The sequence below is a fragment of the Poromitra crassiceps genome (genome assembly GCF_964638095.1).
Source record: "Poromitra crassiceps genome assembly, chromosome: 6".
Classification (NCBI taxonomy): domain Eukaryota; kingdom Metazoa; phylum Chordata; class Actinopteri; order Beryciformes; family Melamphaidae; genus Poromitra; species Poromitra crassiceps.
Window position 1 is genome coordinate 1,596,267 of NC_139627.1, and position 14,333 is coordinate 1,610,599.

At 49.3% G+C, this 14,333-nt stretch overlaps 1 protein-coding gene across 1 annotated transcript in view; it reads left to right on the forward strand.

Moving 5' to 3' along the window:
• Window positions 1-14,333, forward strand: part of LOC310778790 (serine/threonine-protein kinase WNK2) — a gene marked incomplete at both ends in the record, with an annotated part of 86,008 nt that overhangs the window by 16,782 nt on the left and 54,893 nt on the right. The gene's annotated exons all lie outside the window — the stretch shown is intronic.

Genomic DNA, 14,333 nt, shown 5'->3' on the forward strand with positions numbered 1-14,333 from the left:
AGTGGCACAGGGCCACTGGAGAGGAGCAGCAGAGAGGCCATTGTGGAGCAGGATACCTTGGCTTTCAGAGACCTGGCCTCCTCCACACTCAATGGACAAAGCGTAGACTAAGCTCATGCATTAGAGAGAGGTTAGTTGCCTGCTCCAGATCTGATGGAAACATGAATATGTTGTTAGGATTTTGTGTCCAAAATGACTTTTCCCACTCTCTCCTGCTTTGATTCCCCCTCACTAAACAGCTGGGCAGCTTGGGACGTGTGTCTGGCCACACAGATGAGAACATGACCCACACAGATGAGAACATGAGCCAGCAGTTGTCAAGGCGTTATTACATGAGCAGCATTAGCCTTCAAAAGGAGGAAAGCTTTGTCTCAGTGTGTCAAAGGAACTGCTTGTTTATCAGCCTCTGCATTTAGTCTGTGACAGGAAAGACGTTTATAGGAGGTTTGCGTGCCTAACAGGCAATGTACACCAGATGCGTTACATGGCTGCGTTGCGGATCCGGATCGACTCTCGCCCATGTTAATGGATGGGTGATACATGCGGTACGGAAAAATTACGCACCTGTTCTATTTTTGTTGGATCCCACATCCGTCTGACAGATGACATGAGTGTGGGTCTGTTCACAGCCGTACCACATCTGTTCCGGAGGCGGTGTACATTAGCCCTTAATCTGACCTGGTCAGATCATCTGCACACACCCATGTATTAAGCATTAGCACCAAGCCTAAGTGCCTTTTGCCACGGGCTAGTTAGAGATGAATGTAGATAGCAGTGTGCAGCTGTGACATCATGTTCCCTCCTTTTAACATGGTGTGTTTCTGGGTGTGGTTGTGTCTGTCAGACATCTCCTTATATCCTCTCCATACTATCTCCTCCCCCTCCTCTTCCTTAGCTAACTGCCAACGCAGCCAACCAGCAGAACAACAACGCTTGTTTAGTTATCTTGGAGTGATGTGTTTGTTTATGATATTGGTGTGCCTATCTTTCAGGCTTCTCGTCAAAGCCACATGTTTGCTTACATGTTTGCTCTGCTCTTGACCTTTCTGCGCCGCAGACTCGCCAGCTTGAACCTGCTCCTATTAAATATTTCACTGTGCCAGCCTGGATGCCAGTGTGCCGATGCCAGCAGCACGTGCCTTCAGAGTGGCCAAATCCTCCTGCAGCCCGTGACTGATGATGGGACACAGTTCAGCTGGCTCATGGCTTGTCAGGGTTAGGGTTAGGGTTATGACTAGGGTTATGAGTCTGCTGGCTCATGGCTCGTCCTGCACCAGCTTCTGTTACAGCCACAGTGGAAGTGCTGCACATTGTGATCTGCTGTTGGGGATGGGTGTAGGCTTTATTTTGGGGAGTGGCAGCAGGATGGCCAAGGCAGTTTGTGTTCAAGTGTCATGGTGGCGAACATCCACCCTGCTGAAGTGTCTTTGAGCAAATCACTGAATCTCTACCGGCTGCAGGGGTGCTGTCGTGTACTGACCGTGAACCAGCACTCTGACCTCACTCTGGAGTGGGGGCGGGGCCTGACCGTGACCCACCACTCTGACCTCACTCTGGAGTGGGGGCGGGGCCTGACCGTGACCCACCACTCTGACCTCACTCTGGAGTGGGGGCGGGGCCTGACCGTGAACCAGCACTCTGACCTCACTCTGGAGTGGGGGCGGGGCCTGACCGTGACCCAGCACTCTGACCTCACTCTGGAGTGGGGGCGGGGCCTGACCGTGACCCAGCACTCTGACCTCACTCTGGAGTGGGGGCGGGGCCTGACCGTGAACCAGCACTCTGACCTCACTCTGGAGTGGGGGCGGGGCCTGACCGTGAACCAGCACTCTGACCTCACTCTGGAGTGGGGGCGGGGCCTGACCGTGAACCAGCACTCTGACCTCACTCTGGAGTGGGGGCGGGGCCTGACCGTGAACCAGCACTCTGACCTCACTCTGGAGTGGGGGCGGGGCCTTGGGTGAGAGAGAGAGAATTATGGGATCAATAAAGTATCAGATTATCGTTCCTACTGGAGCTGTTTTTTTTATCACAGTGTTACAAAGTTGTACTAGGGCCTCACTGCCCTGAGCCCAGGTTTCATATGGTTTTTAATGTGTGTGTGTGTGTGTGTGTGTGTGTGTGTGTGTGTGTGTGTGTGTGGGCGGCAAATCTTAAGGTTATATGAATATAACCTGAGTTTTATTTCACAAGGATGGTGAGGTTCTCACTATGGGTAAGGTTCACCTTGGGGGGGTCAAGGTGAACCTTACCCATAGTGAGAACCTCACCATCCCTTTGAAATACAACTGTGCAGGTTGAACATAACGTAGCCTTTGAATAATATGATTTAAACTGAGGCAAGTTATAATTTGTTATTGTCTGTTTTACATCATTAATCTCTAAATCTCCTTATCGAGGCTGAATGTTGTGACACATTTTGGAGGATCCTGGGTTTAGCTGTCCAGGTGTTAGTAGAGGTTGTTGACGAGGTGCGTGTTTGAATGCAAATCCCTTTCTAAATGAAAGTAAGACCAAATATTGCTAATCTGCTAATCTGAAGTACAGCACCCAGCTTGTACAGTTTATACCAGCTCAGTGGCCTTGTGGTCTGAGTGTCCGCCCTGAGACTGGGAGGTCGTGAGTTCGATCCCCGGCCGAGTCATACCAAAGACTATAAAAATGGGACCCATTTGCCTCCCTGCTTGGCACTCAGCATCAAAGGGTTGGAATTGGGGGGTTAAATCACCATGTGATTCCCGAGCGCGGCGCACGCTGCTGCTCACCGCTCCCCCAGGGGATGGGTCAAATGCGGAGAACAAATTTCACACATTGTGTGACAATCAGTGGGACTTTACCTTTACCTTACTTTGTCTGGAGCTGGCAGCACCCAGCTTGTCTTGAGCTGGCAGCACCCAGCTTGTCTTGAGCTGGCAGCACACAGCTTGTCTTGAGCTGGCAGCACCCAGCTTGTCTTGAGCTGCAGCACCCAGCTTGTCTGGAGCTGGCAGCACCCAGCTTGTCTTGAGCTGGCAGCACCCAGCTTGTCTTGAGCTGCAGCACCCAGCTTGTCTGGAGCTGGCAGCACCCAGCTTGTCTTGAGCTGGCAGCACCCAGCTTGTCTGGAGCTGCAGCACCCAGCTTGTCTGGAGCTGCAGCACCCAGCATGTCTTGAGCTGCAGCACCCAGCATGTCTTGAGCTGCAGCACCCAGCATGTCTTGAGCTGCAGCACACAGCTTGTCTTGAGCTGGCAGCACACAGCTTGTCTTGAGCTGGCAGCACCCAGCTTGTCTTGAGCTGCAGCACCCAGCTTGTCTTGAGCTGGCAGCACCCAGCTTGTCTTGAGCTGCAGCACCCAGCATGTCTTGAGCTGGCAGCACCCAGCTTGTCTTGAGCTGGCAGCACCCAGCTTGTCTTGAGCTGCAGCACACAGCTTGTCTTGAGCTGGCAGCACCCAGCTTGTCTGGAGCTGCAGCACCCAGCTTGTCTTGAGCTGCAGCACACAGCTTGTCTTGAGCTGGCAGCACCCAGCTTGTCTGGAGCTGGCAGCACCCAGCTTGTCTTGAGCTGGCAGCACCCAGCTTGTCTTGAGCTGCAGCACCCAGCTTGTCTTGAGCTGCAGCACACAGCTTGTCTTGAGCTGGCAGCACCCAGCTTGTCTTGAGCTGGCAGCACCCAGCTTGTCTTGAGCTGCAGCACACAGCTTGTCTTGAGCTGGCAGCACCCAGCTTGTCTTGAGCTGGCAGCACCCAGCTTGTCTTGAGCTGGCAGCACCCAGCTTGTCTTGAGCTGCAGCACCCAGCTTGTCTTGAGCTGGCAGCACCCAGCTTGTCTTGAGCTGCAGCACCCAGCTTGTCTTGAGCTGGCAGCACACAGCTTGTCTTGAGCTGGCAGCACACAGCTTGTCTGGAGCTGGCAGCACCCAGCTTGTCTTGAGCTGCAGCACCCAGCTTGTCTTGAGCTGGCAGCACCCAGCTTGTCTGGAGCTGGCAGCACCCAGCTTGTCTTGAGCTGGCAGCACCCAGCTTGTCTGGAGCTGGCAGCACCCAGCATGGTTGTTGGAAAAGCAGGTAGCTGACAAGTTGACATCCCCTCATCAGGTTGCATTAATGCAAGACTGATGACTGGAGAGACTTGCCTCATGAATTATTTTCTTAGGACTCGATTTTTTACTACGTTTGAACGTAAGCAATTTGTGTGGGCCTATGTCTGTGTGTATATTCGCTGATTATGATTCAGCTCTATAGACAGTTTTAACTTGACAACAATAACAACCGTCACAACCCACCTGAATATCCGGTTTACTTCCTGTATACATAGCTGAGCGCAGGCTGATATTCGGCTCATATTAAATGTTCGTTAGGCCGTGTCTCCGACAGACACATTAAAACAAGGTAGCCTATTTCGGTCTTTATGTCTTGTAGTAGTTAGTAGTAGTAGTAGTTGTTGTTGATAGTTGCCATAACAACCACCCCTGTCGGAAAGACGTGCACACGCTGGGTAGGAAGACTCAGGTAGGAGCCGGCTTTTAGACCTAGACGTGAAAATGGCACAGTGTAAAATGGGAAATGCGTGACGTTCGCCGGGCGCTAATGTGCTCAGTATGAGCGAGAAGCGCCCGGCTAGCGGGGTAAGGTCAGACAGACATACAGCAGTTACGCTTGCTAGCCTGCATGAAAGACGCCAGTGTGTTTATGTTTTTAATATAGTCATATCTATGGTTTATAACGCTGCCACTAATCAGAGGCAGAGAGGGCCAGGGGTGGGTTATGCCTTCGCCATCATCCGAAAAAAATATCGCTTCCGGTAAGCTAGCTAGCTAGCTAATGTTAGCTGCTGGTTGGTTGGCTAACTAGCGAATGTTAGCCGTTAGCTAACATTAACGCATTAACTAGACAAACACAGACATGCAGAGCTCCAAAAACAGAGCAATTCGTGATTTTGTTACTGTAGTTTCTGCAGAGTAACGTCCATGTACCTTTATGGATTGCACAGGGTTGGTATTGCAAAGGGATCTGACGGATAGTGCAGTAACAGTCAGCAGCTATGATAGCAGAGCCACTGGGGGGAGGAAGTCCATATATGGTCCATCCGGTCATGGGGCACAGCGATTGGCTGGCTCAGATTCAAATCTGAGTCAGCCAATCGCGTTGTCTGGCGCTGTTTGGGACGGTGTATAAAAGGCCACCGCTGACCGGGGTGGGTGGGGGGAACCAGAGGAGAGGGGAGAGGAGGGCAGAACCAGGGGAGAGGAGAGGAGGAGAGAGGGGGAGAGAAGAGGAGGGGAGAGAGGGGGGGAGAACCAGAGGAGAGGGGGAGAGAAGGGGAGAGGCGGAGGAGGGGAGAGGGGGAGGGGGGAGAGGGGGGGAGAAGAGGAGGGGAGAGGGGGAGAAGAGGAGGGGAGAGAAGAGGAGAGGAGAGGAGGGGAGAGGAGGGGAGAGGAGGAGTGGAGAGGAGAGGAGGATGGGAGAGGAGGGGAGAGAGGGAGAGGAGAGGAGGAGGGGAGAAGAGGAGAGAGGGGGAGAGGCCAGCAGTCAGCAGCTATGATAGCACGAGCCACTCGGGGGGAGGAAGTCGGGGGAAGGAAGTCCATATATGGTCCATCCGGTCATGGGGCACAGCGATTGGCTGGCTCAGATTCAAATCTGAGTCAGCCAATCGCGTTGTCCTGCGCTGTTTGGGACTGTGTATAAAAGGCCACCGCTGACCGGGGTGGGTGGGGGTAACCAGGGGGGAGAGGAGAGGGGAGGAGGAGTGGAGAGGAGGAGAGGAGGGGAGAGGGAGAGGAGGGGAGAAGAGGAGAGGAGAGAGGGAGAGGAGGGGAGAAGAGGAGAGGAGAATAGGAGAGGAGGAGAGGAGGGGAGAAGAGGAGAGAGGGGGAGAGGCCAGCAGTCAGCAGCTATGATAGCACGAGCCACTCGGGGGGGAGGAAGTCCATATATGGTCCATCCGGTCATGGGGCACAGCGATTGGCTGGCTCAGATTCAAATCTGAGTCAGCCAATCGCGTTGTCCTGCGCTGTTTGGGACCGTGTATAAAAGGCGACCGCTGACCGGGGTGGGTGGGGGGAACCAGAGGAGAGGGGGAGGGGAGAACCGGGGGAGAGGAGGGGAGAGGGGGAGAGGAGAGGGGAGAGGAGGGGGGGGGAGAGAAGAGGAGAGGGGGAGAGGAGAGGAGAGGGGGAGAGGAGAGGAGAGAGGGGAGAGGAGAAGAGGGGAGGAGAGGAGAGGAGGAGAGAAGAGAGAGGGGGAGAGGGGAGAAGAGGAGAGGGGGAGAGAAGAGGAGGGGAGAGGAGAGGAGAGGGGGAGAGGAGAGGAGGAGAGCGCGGCCAGCGGCACCACCCCGCTGGGCACAATCACCCAGGCTAAGTGCCCCTCTGCTGGGCAGACACCCAGGGCAGCCACTCCCACCACCAGGCCTGCCCCTCACCCTGCCCGGGTCCCACACCCCCGCCCGAGACACTCCTCCAGAACCCCGCGCACCAGGCGGACCCGGTGCATGGCGCGACGCAGTAAACAAACTCATGTTTCCCTCGTCACCAGTCATGCTGGACATCAGTACAAGTGTGAGATCCCTCTCATTCCCGCAAATATGTAACATAGCCTATGTAAATAAATACAGTGTTGTGTAGTGGACAGGTCCACCCATAAGGGGGGGTAAAGGGGTAAGCTTCGAGGGGCGTCGCCACTAGGGGGGGCGCTGGAGCCAGGCAATTTTTTATTTATTTTTTTAACACTAAAATATATCTCCCATCCTGAAAATGCGGCAACTAAATTATTTTTTGCAAGGAGTCGAACAAATACACAAAACACAGCAGCAGTAACAAGGCATGCTTGGGCAGGAGTGCTCCTGTGGAAAATAGTACCATTCTGATGTAATCCCCCATCCGACCAGTGCAGTGAGAAGCAGCAATGTGCCGCAAGGCATCTAGTCTGCCGGAAAGCCAAAAGAAGAAGAAGAACAAGGCAGGCTTGGGGCAGACCATTTTGCTTGGGGCAGCAGCGCAGGCACCATTTATGGTGTAACACACAACACAGACAGGTGATAGCAAACAAAACAAGACCGGCGATGGCAAAATGCCAGGAGCAAAACAAAAGTCAGGATGCCAAAATCGCAAGGCAAAACAAAAAGCGGGAGCAGGCAAAGGCTTTAGACCCAAATAATAATCTGTTAACAAACTTTTTTCAGTCAACTCCGAAAGCTGCAGCGTTGATATGAGTAAAGCGTGTACGGGGGAGGGGGGGGCATAGTGGCTGGACCCTTCCAGGGGCACTGCCATCTCTGGGCGGCCCTGGTAGTGGAAGCGATCATCTTGCTCTATAATGACCAGAATGGGTGTTGTTCAAACTGAACATTTATTTCTTCAACATGCTGCAGCAGAAAGGGAGATAAACAGCGGACACTATTTTCATAGTTAAGCTATGAAGTAGCCTACTTCCCCCTGCAGCATCGTGACATTGAATGAAAGTATAGGCTATAATGGCTTGTTTGAGATGACTTCTGGCTCGCCTGGGAAGCAGGCGAGAGCAGCCGAGTGCAGTCAGCCAATTAGAGGCAGAGAGGGGCGGGTCATGCCTTGGCCTAGCCTTCACCATCATGGGAAAAAAAGATTGCGTCCCGGAGCTAGCCTGAGAGGCTAAAAAAAGCTACATGTTACAGAGTAAGCTGACTATCAGTACGTTATTGCACGCATAGGCCTATCTTTACATTTAAACGTTTACATAGCAAAAATAAAAAAATAGAAATAGAAGTAGGCTATGTCAGTGTTTTCCCCTGAATAGCTGAGAAAGTGGACACTGTCAATAGTTAGCACTGTGAAGCTGATACAATTCAGGTGGCGGTAATGCAACATTTAAGGATGCCAACCGCCATAAAACACAGAAGAAGAAGCTGAGGAAAAGGAAATGCTGTGGGGTTGCAGCTGGTGAAAACCGTCTATAGCAGTATTTTCTCTGACTGAGAACACGTGTGTGTGTGTGTGTGTGTGTGTGTGTGTGTGTGTGTGTGTGTGTCAGTTGGTCAGCTAAAAATTGTGTGGTATTTATATGTCCCTTTGAGAGATGTTCCAGAGAGATGGCCCTCCCTGACATTCTCAAGCCACACAGCTACCCTCCCTGTAGGCGATATTTTTCCCCCCATGATGGTGAAGGCTATTCGAATGCATGACCCGCCCCTCTCTGCCTCTCATTGGCTGACTGCACTCGGCTCCCTGTAGGGTCAGTGTGATGCTATTAGTGGATGACCACAAGTAAACACTTATCCTGCTATAGTAGGTCACTAAACCCACACTGTATGTCTCTTCACGCCCTATATGCCATTTCATTACTTTATATTAAACAAAAATAACCATTTCTAATGGAAAAACTGCATAGACTTTTAGTATCCACCATTCTGCCAAAAACTGTGTATTCACCCTCCAAGTTTTTATCTCCCCTGACTCTTACACAACCATACTGGAGGTTCTGTGAGCGTGAGCCTGGGCTTTGTCCAGCTGGCTATCTCTCTCTCTCTCTCTCTCTCTCTCTCTCTCTCTCTCTCTCTCTCTCTCTCTCTCTCTCTTCTCTCTTTCTCTCAATTTTCAATTCAAAGAGGCTTTATTAGCATGACCATAGTGAGTTACAGTATTGCCAAAGCACATTGTACATGGTAGTACAGACATAGGAAGTAAAAAAACAGAAAGAGTTTGTAACATACAGAACGGAAACATTATGTTACTTGTAACAAAATACAGGTAGTTTGAACAACAACCGTGTCAACAATATTTTGTATTGAAATATATACAGATATTTACATATTGATTGTGCTTGAAATAGAGAGAGGGAAGGGGCCGTGTGTGTGTGTGTGTGTGTGTGTGTGTCTGTGTGTGAGTGTGTGTGTGTGTGTGGGGGGTGATGTGTTTTTTCTGGAGAGGCGTTTGTGTGTGTGTGTGTGTGTGTGTGTGTGTGGACAAGGTGCTCACTCACTGTCCCTCAGACTGTGACAAGTCTGTATGTATTTAGCTGCTGTGTTGCAGCTTGTCCTCTCTTCTCCCAGCAGGACGGGTAGTTTGTCGATGTTAGGGAGGCTTCTGAAGCCTGGGTGGGTCTGTTCCATTTTGGGGTAATATTCATTTCTGATAGTGTTATATTTGGGACAGGTGGTGAGGAAGTGCAGCTCTGTTTCCACCACTCGCATGTCGCAGTGTGAGCACAGTCTCTCCTCCGCCGGCAGCCATGTTTGCCTGTGTCTGCCTTTTTCAATGGCCAGGCCGTGCTTAGCCTAGGTAAACCCAGCCCCCACGTGACCTGCTCTCTCAGTTCCCAGTCCCTAGTGACTGAGAGCAGGTCTGAGAGCAGGTCACGTGGGGGATGGGTTTACCCAGGCTAGGCTGTGCTCACTGATTCTGTACTTCGTCAAGGTGGTTCTCAGTTTGGTATCAGTCACTGTGTGCAGGTATTCTGCCACAGTGTACTGTCTTTTTAGGGCCAGATAGCATTGCATTTTGTTTTGGGTTTTGGTTTGTGTTTCCCAATGAGTAATATCATTTTGTTTCTGTTGAGTTATAATTTGGTGTATTTTGATGTACTGGTCCTGAGGCTGTGGAGGGTTAGTATGTGTTAGTGAACTGAGCGTCAGGACCAGCTGAGTGAGGGGACTGCTTTTGCTCAAGTCTTGGTATTGCAGGTATGGTATGGTATGGTATGGTATGGTATTGGTATCTCTCTCTCTCTCTCTCTCTCTCTGTGTGAAATGGATACCAGTCTCACTCAGTAAACACAGTGTTTAGCATAAAAGTTTTTTTTATCTTCTATTCAGTGTATACAATTTTCATCCACTGATAAAGCATTTGACACACTTGCAGAGTTATGTACAGTTGGTACCTGCGTTTTCTGTTGGAGAGCTTGAATGTCTGGAAAGGATTTCAGTTGAAGGATGCTGCTCATTGTCAAAAGACTTGACACTTTTTGCCGTCTCTGTTTCCTCGACTCCCTGCATGACTTTTGACAGCTCATAAAGATGAGCCTCTAACAGCTGGACAAGGGATGCTGAGTGACGACATTACAACACTTATGTTTGCTTTATTCAAGATTCATTCTAATAGCCATAGTAATGAGATTACAAACGAGGAATTGGTCTTAGTGCAAGTATGCAGCGTAGCATCACATCAACAGCAGAAGATGTCACAATACAGAAAACAATCTCAAATTATAAAGTGCAAAGTAAAACGTTTTTTTTTTTTTTTTTTTTCATAATTGGGAAGGGTGTAGTGTAGGGGTAGGATAGTGTGCATCAGATAATGTCCATATGGGGGGCGGGGGGTGTAGGATAATGCTTCACTTAAAAGGTCAACATAGACAATTGGAGTCGTTAGCATAATTAGCCTAATTAAAAGGAGACTTGATTTGTATTTTACATGCTATTTGGTGGACACTGTTATCCCAAGTGCCAGTGTCTTATTATCTCTTCAGTACATACATTCTGCAGCATAGATGGCCATTCATAAATGATCAAATCCAACCCCAAGCCTAGGTCGTGTTTGTGCCATGCCATGGTCTATCTATTGAGTTATACACATATACAGATCCTATAGGAATCCAACATTCAAATTAATTGATGGCAATCTCTCCACAACAAGGAAGTTTGACTGGGGGCATAGCCTCACCGGCAGAGTATAGAGCATAGAGAGATGGGAAAGATAGGAGACAATGTGTGATATTCTTAATACATTCATGGATGTTAGGTAAAGAGCTTGATTTTTGTATGCAGTATATCCTGCTGTGTCCCTGTACTAATATTTAACTGTGTTACTTTACTCTGATCTCTCTGTTGCACTAATAGAGTTGAGCACACAGATGTAGTGGGTGGCAGGCAGCAGAGCGGAGCATAGCTTCATAGATTACTTCCTGCTAATGTCACAATCCATTTTTCTGCGGCTGCTGCCCAGTGTGGCTGTTCTGTGTGTGTTTAACTTTGCCTGGATGGCTCTGCACTCAACTGTGGCCAGCTGGGCCTTCTCTCTTGCCAAGTGTGTGTACACACTTGATACGATTCTGGAAACATGCGCACATGTGAGCGCACACACACACACACACACACACACACACACACACACACACACACACACACACACACACACACACACACGAGGTGATCTATTTACAGCACTGCTGGCAATTTAAATGTAATGAATGAATAATGAGTCATACTTGTGAAATCTCACATCCCTCCCAATAACAATATGGCAATGAAGGAGCCAGATCTATTCATATATATCTGATGCCCTTACAGAGCCCCGCCCCTATTCTGCCATTTAGTATGTGATATTATTTTTGGCATGATAATATTTGTGGGCTGTGTATGTATTTGTTTGCGTGTCTGGGGAGATGCACGTTCTTCTAATGCTTCAGCATGCATGTGTGTGTGTGTGTCTGTCTGTCTGTCTGACTGACTTCTCGATCTGTGCACAACACCTCTGAGCCTATTTGTGGCACCTGAATTATGCAGGAGAGCCCATGTCTGCTGAGAGGGAAAACACAAGTGAGAGAACAAATGGAGAAGGGGGGGGGGGGGCACTGTGACGTAGGGGTAGGCGGGTTTTTAGGAAAAGCAGCAGGATTCCTGAAAGATGAGAATGGGGATGATGAGGGGGGAGGGGCCTGATGAGGGGGGAGGGGCCTGATGAGGGGGGAGGGGGCAAGAAAGAAAAGGGAGAAGAGGCGAGTGCCACTTTAAAGGGAGGGTAAAATTCACTTTGAATTTTCTCACTCTGCGTCTCTTCCAGGTGAACTTCAGTTCTTGTGCTGCTCCTGTGCAGCAAAGTGCACTTGGGGACAACGCAGGCCAAACTCTTCTTGGCCCGGCCCAGACTTCCATAGCTCAGCTTGGCTCAGGAGAACCGGGCTCTCTGCAGAACTGAATTATTCATAGGACTTCAGAAGAGTGCAGTGAAAATCCCCACCCCCCACACACTTGCACACAAAACCTGATATGCGACACACACACACACACACACACACACACACACACACACACACACACACACACACACACACACACACACACACACACGGCATGCTTTATCATCATATCACTCCAGCATGCAACACATTGCATCAGGACTTTTACTTTGCACTTTGTAATTCATAATTTATAATTTGAGATTGTTCTGTTTGCTCCGTCTTCTGCTATTGCTGTGAGCGCTGCGCTGCATACTAGGGATGTCACAATACTAGAATTTCTACTTCGATACCGATACCCAGGAAAATATCGATACTCGTCTCGATACCATTTTCGATACCACGCGGCGGGATGACAACAACACATCAAGAGGCCTAAAAAATAAACAAAAACTTTTACCTTACACAGCAGATCACACCTGCTCTAGTCATCAGCCTATCACAACACAGCAGATCACACCTGCTCTAGTCATCAGCCTATCACAACACAGCAGATCACACCTGCTCTAGTCATCAGCCTATCAGAATACTTTGAACTCGTCGAAGCAAAAGATACCCACCAATGACCGGGAGGGAGAAATCAGTGGTATGCTTGATTTTTCATTTAAGAGAAAGCACTGCTGATATTGATACAGTTGCAAATGAGTATTGTATCTGTTTAAAAAAAATTGTATTGATACTTATCATCATCGATACCTGTTGCAAATGAGTATTGTATCCATTTAAAAAAATTAATATTGACTTTTATCGATACTATCAATACTGACAACCATACTGCACAAAGCTGCTATTGCTGTGATTGCTGCACTGCATACTGCACAAAGACTAATTCCTCATTTGTAATATGATCACTCACTGTGGCTAAATGATCTTGAATCTTAATTCTCAGGCCATTTTGACTTATTTTAGCTTTTGTTCCGCCTCTTCTCACTGGGTGATTACTGATTAGATCTCACTAGGTTGTGTTCATTATACATTCCGTCAGCGTTCATGTGCTCCGTCTCTGTGAGAGGTGGGTGGGGCCATGCTTCCAGTCCATGTGCCTCTGTGAGAGGTGGGGCCATGCCTCCAGTACATGCTGTGTGTTCTAGTGCATGCGTGTGCTGTGTATGTTATGTAAGCCTTTGCTGTTGGACATTTCAAAATGGAAGTCGTAGTAAAGGAACCAAGGTGCAAGGTACTCAGAGAGTAGGGTCAGTCAGCGATGTAGAGAGCTGGAGAGGAAGGGGTTGAGAGGGAGCAGTTACTACAGATGTGTTTCTCTTCTTGTGTGTGGGGGATGTTTGGGGATGGTTGGTGCGAGGGGTGCATAGAGGGAGAAGGATTGCAGATATGGGGGGAGGGGAAGAGAGCAGAGGGGAGTGGGTGAGAGTGAGTGAGCAAGCAAATGAAGGAGATGGAGAAAGATGGAGCGAGAGATCGATGATCTGTAACCTTTTGCTGCAGAGTGTGGTGGGTGTGACCACAGTGGATGCGTGAGGTTGTGCTTCCCTTGGGACCTCCGTGGTGGTTGTCGCCCATGGTCATCTTTCCTCACATAGGGCCACACTATTCATTCACAGTCTGTGTTTTGGATAAATTGAGGCTGTGCAAAACTGGTGAGAAATCCTATCTTACTGTAGCCTATCTGGCTGTAGCAGATGATAGCCTGTGTCTTGTCTTGTTATTGGCTGTAGCAGATGATAGCCTGTGTCTTGTCTTCTTATTGGCTGTAGCACCTTCATGCCTCTCTTGACTAGGGATGTGTGTGACTTGTCATGTTTCCTAATGTGCATTGTCGTCCTTCCTTGGACCTGTGCTTTTTTTGTATGGTACTTTTAATTTGTTTCAAATGTTTTATGTATTGTTTATGTCAGGATGTGTGATTTTTGCTGCCTATATATATATATGACACTAGTCTCGCTGGCCAGCCTCCCCTCCCGACACAGACACAACATAGCAAGTGCCCCTCTGTAAACGACAGCTGCAGGCGAACGGAGCAAATCACGTCCAACTTGGCAAAAATCTCGTCGATAAATATCCCGAGTTGTTCAAAGAGCAACAGAAATAGCGGATGTGATTGTGATAGATAAAAGTATTACATTCCCTCAAATAACTCGTCAAACGAGTGACAAGCAACATTCCCCCCCCCCCCCCCCCCCCCCCCCCCCCCAGCGTCGGCATTTTGGCGAGGAAATGGCAAGCTATGACAATTAGTCACGTTCAGACCGGACCTTGCACCCATAATTATTTTACAGCAGGGCATTCAAAAATAAGGTGGATTAGGTGAAGGCCTCTTCCATCTGGTAGTTCTTGGAAAGCAAACGTGCCATTACAATCATCTCCCAACACTATTAGCTGCTTAACATTTATTATCTCTCATCCTGTTTTCTCTCCCTCTTCCTCCCGCCCCTCTTCCTCCTGCTCCTCTTCCTCCT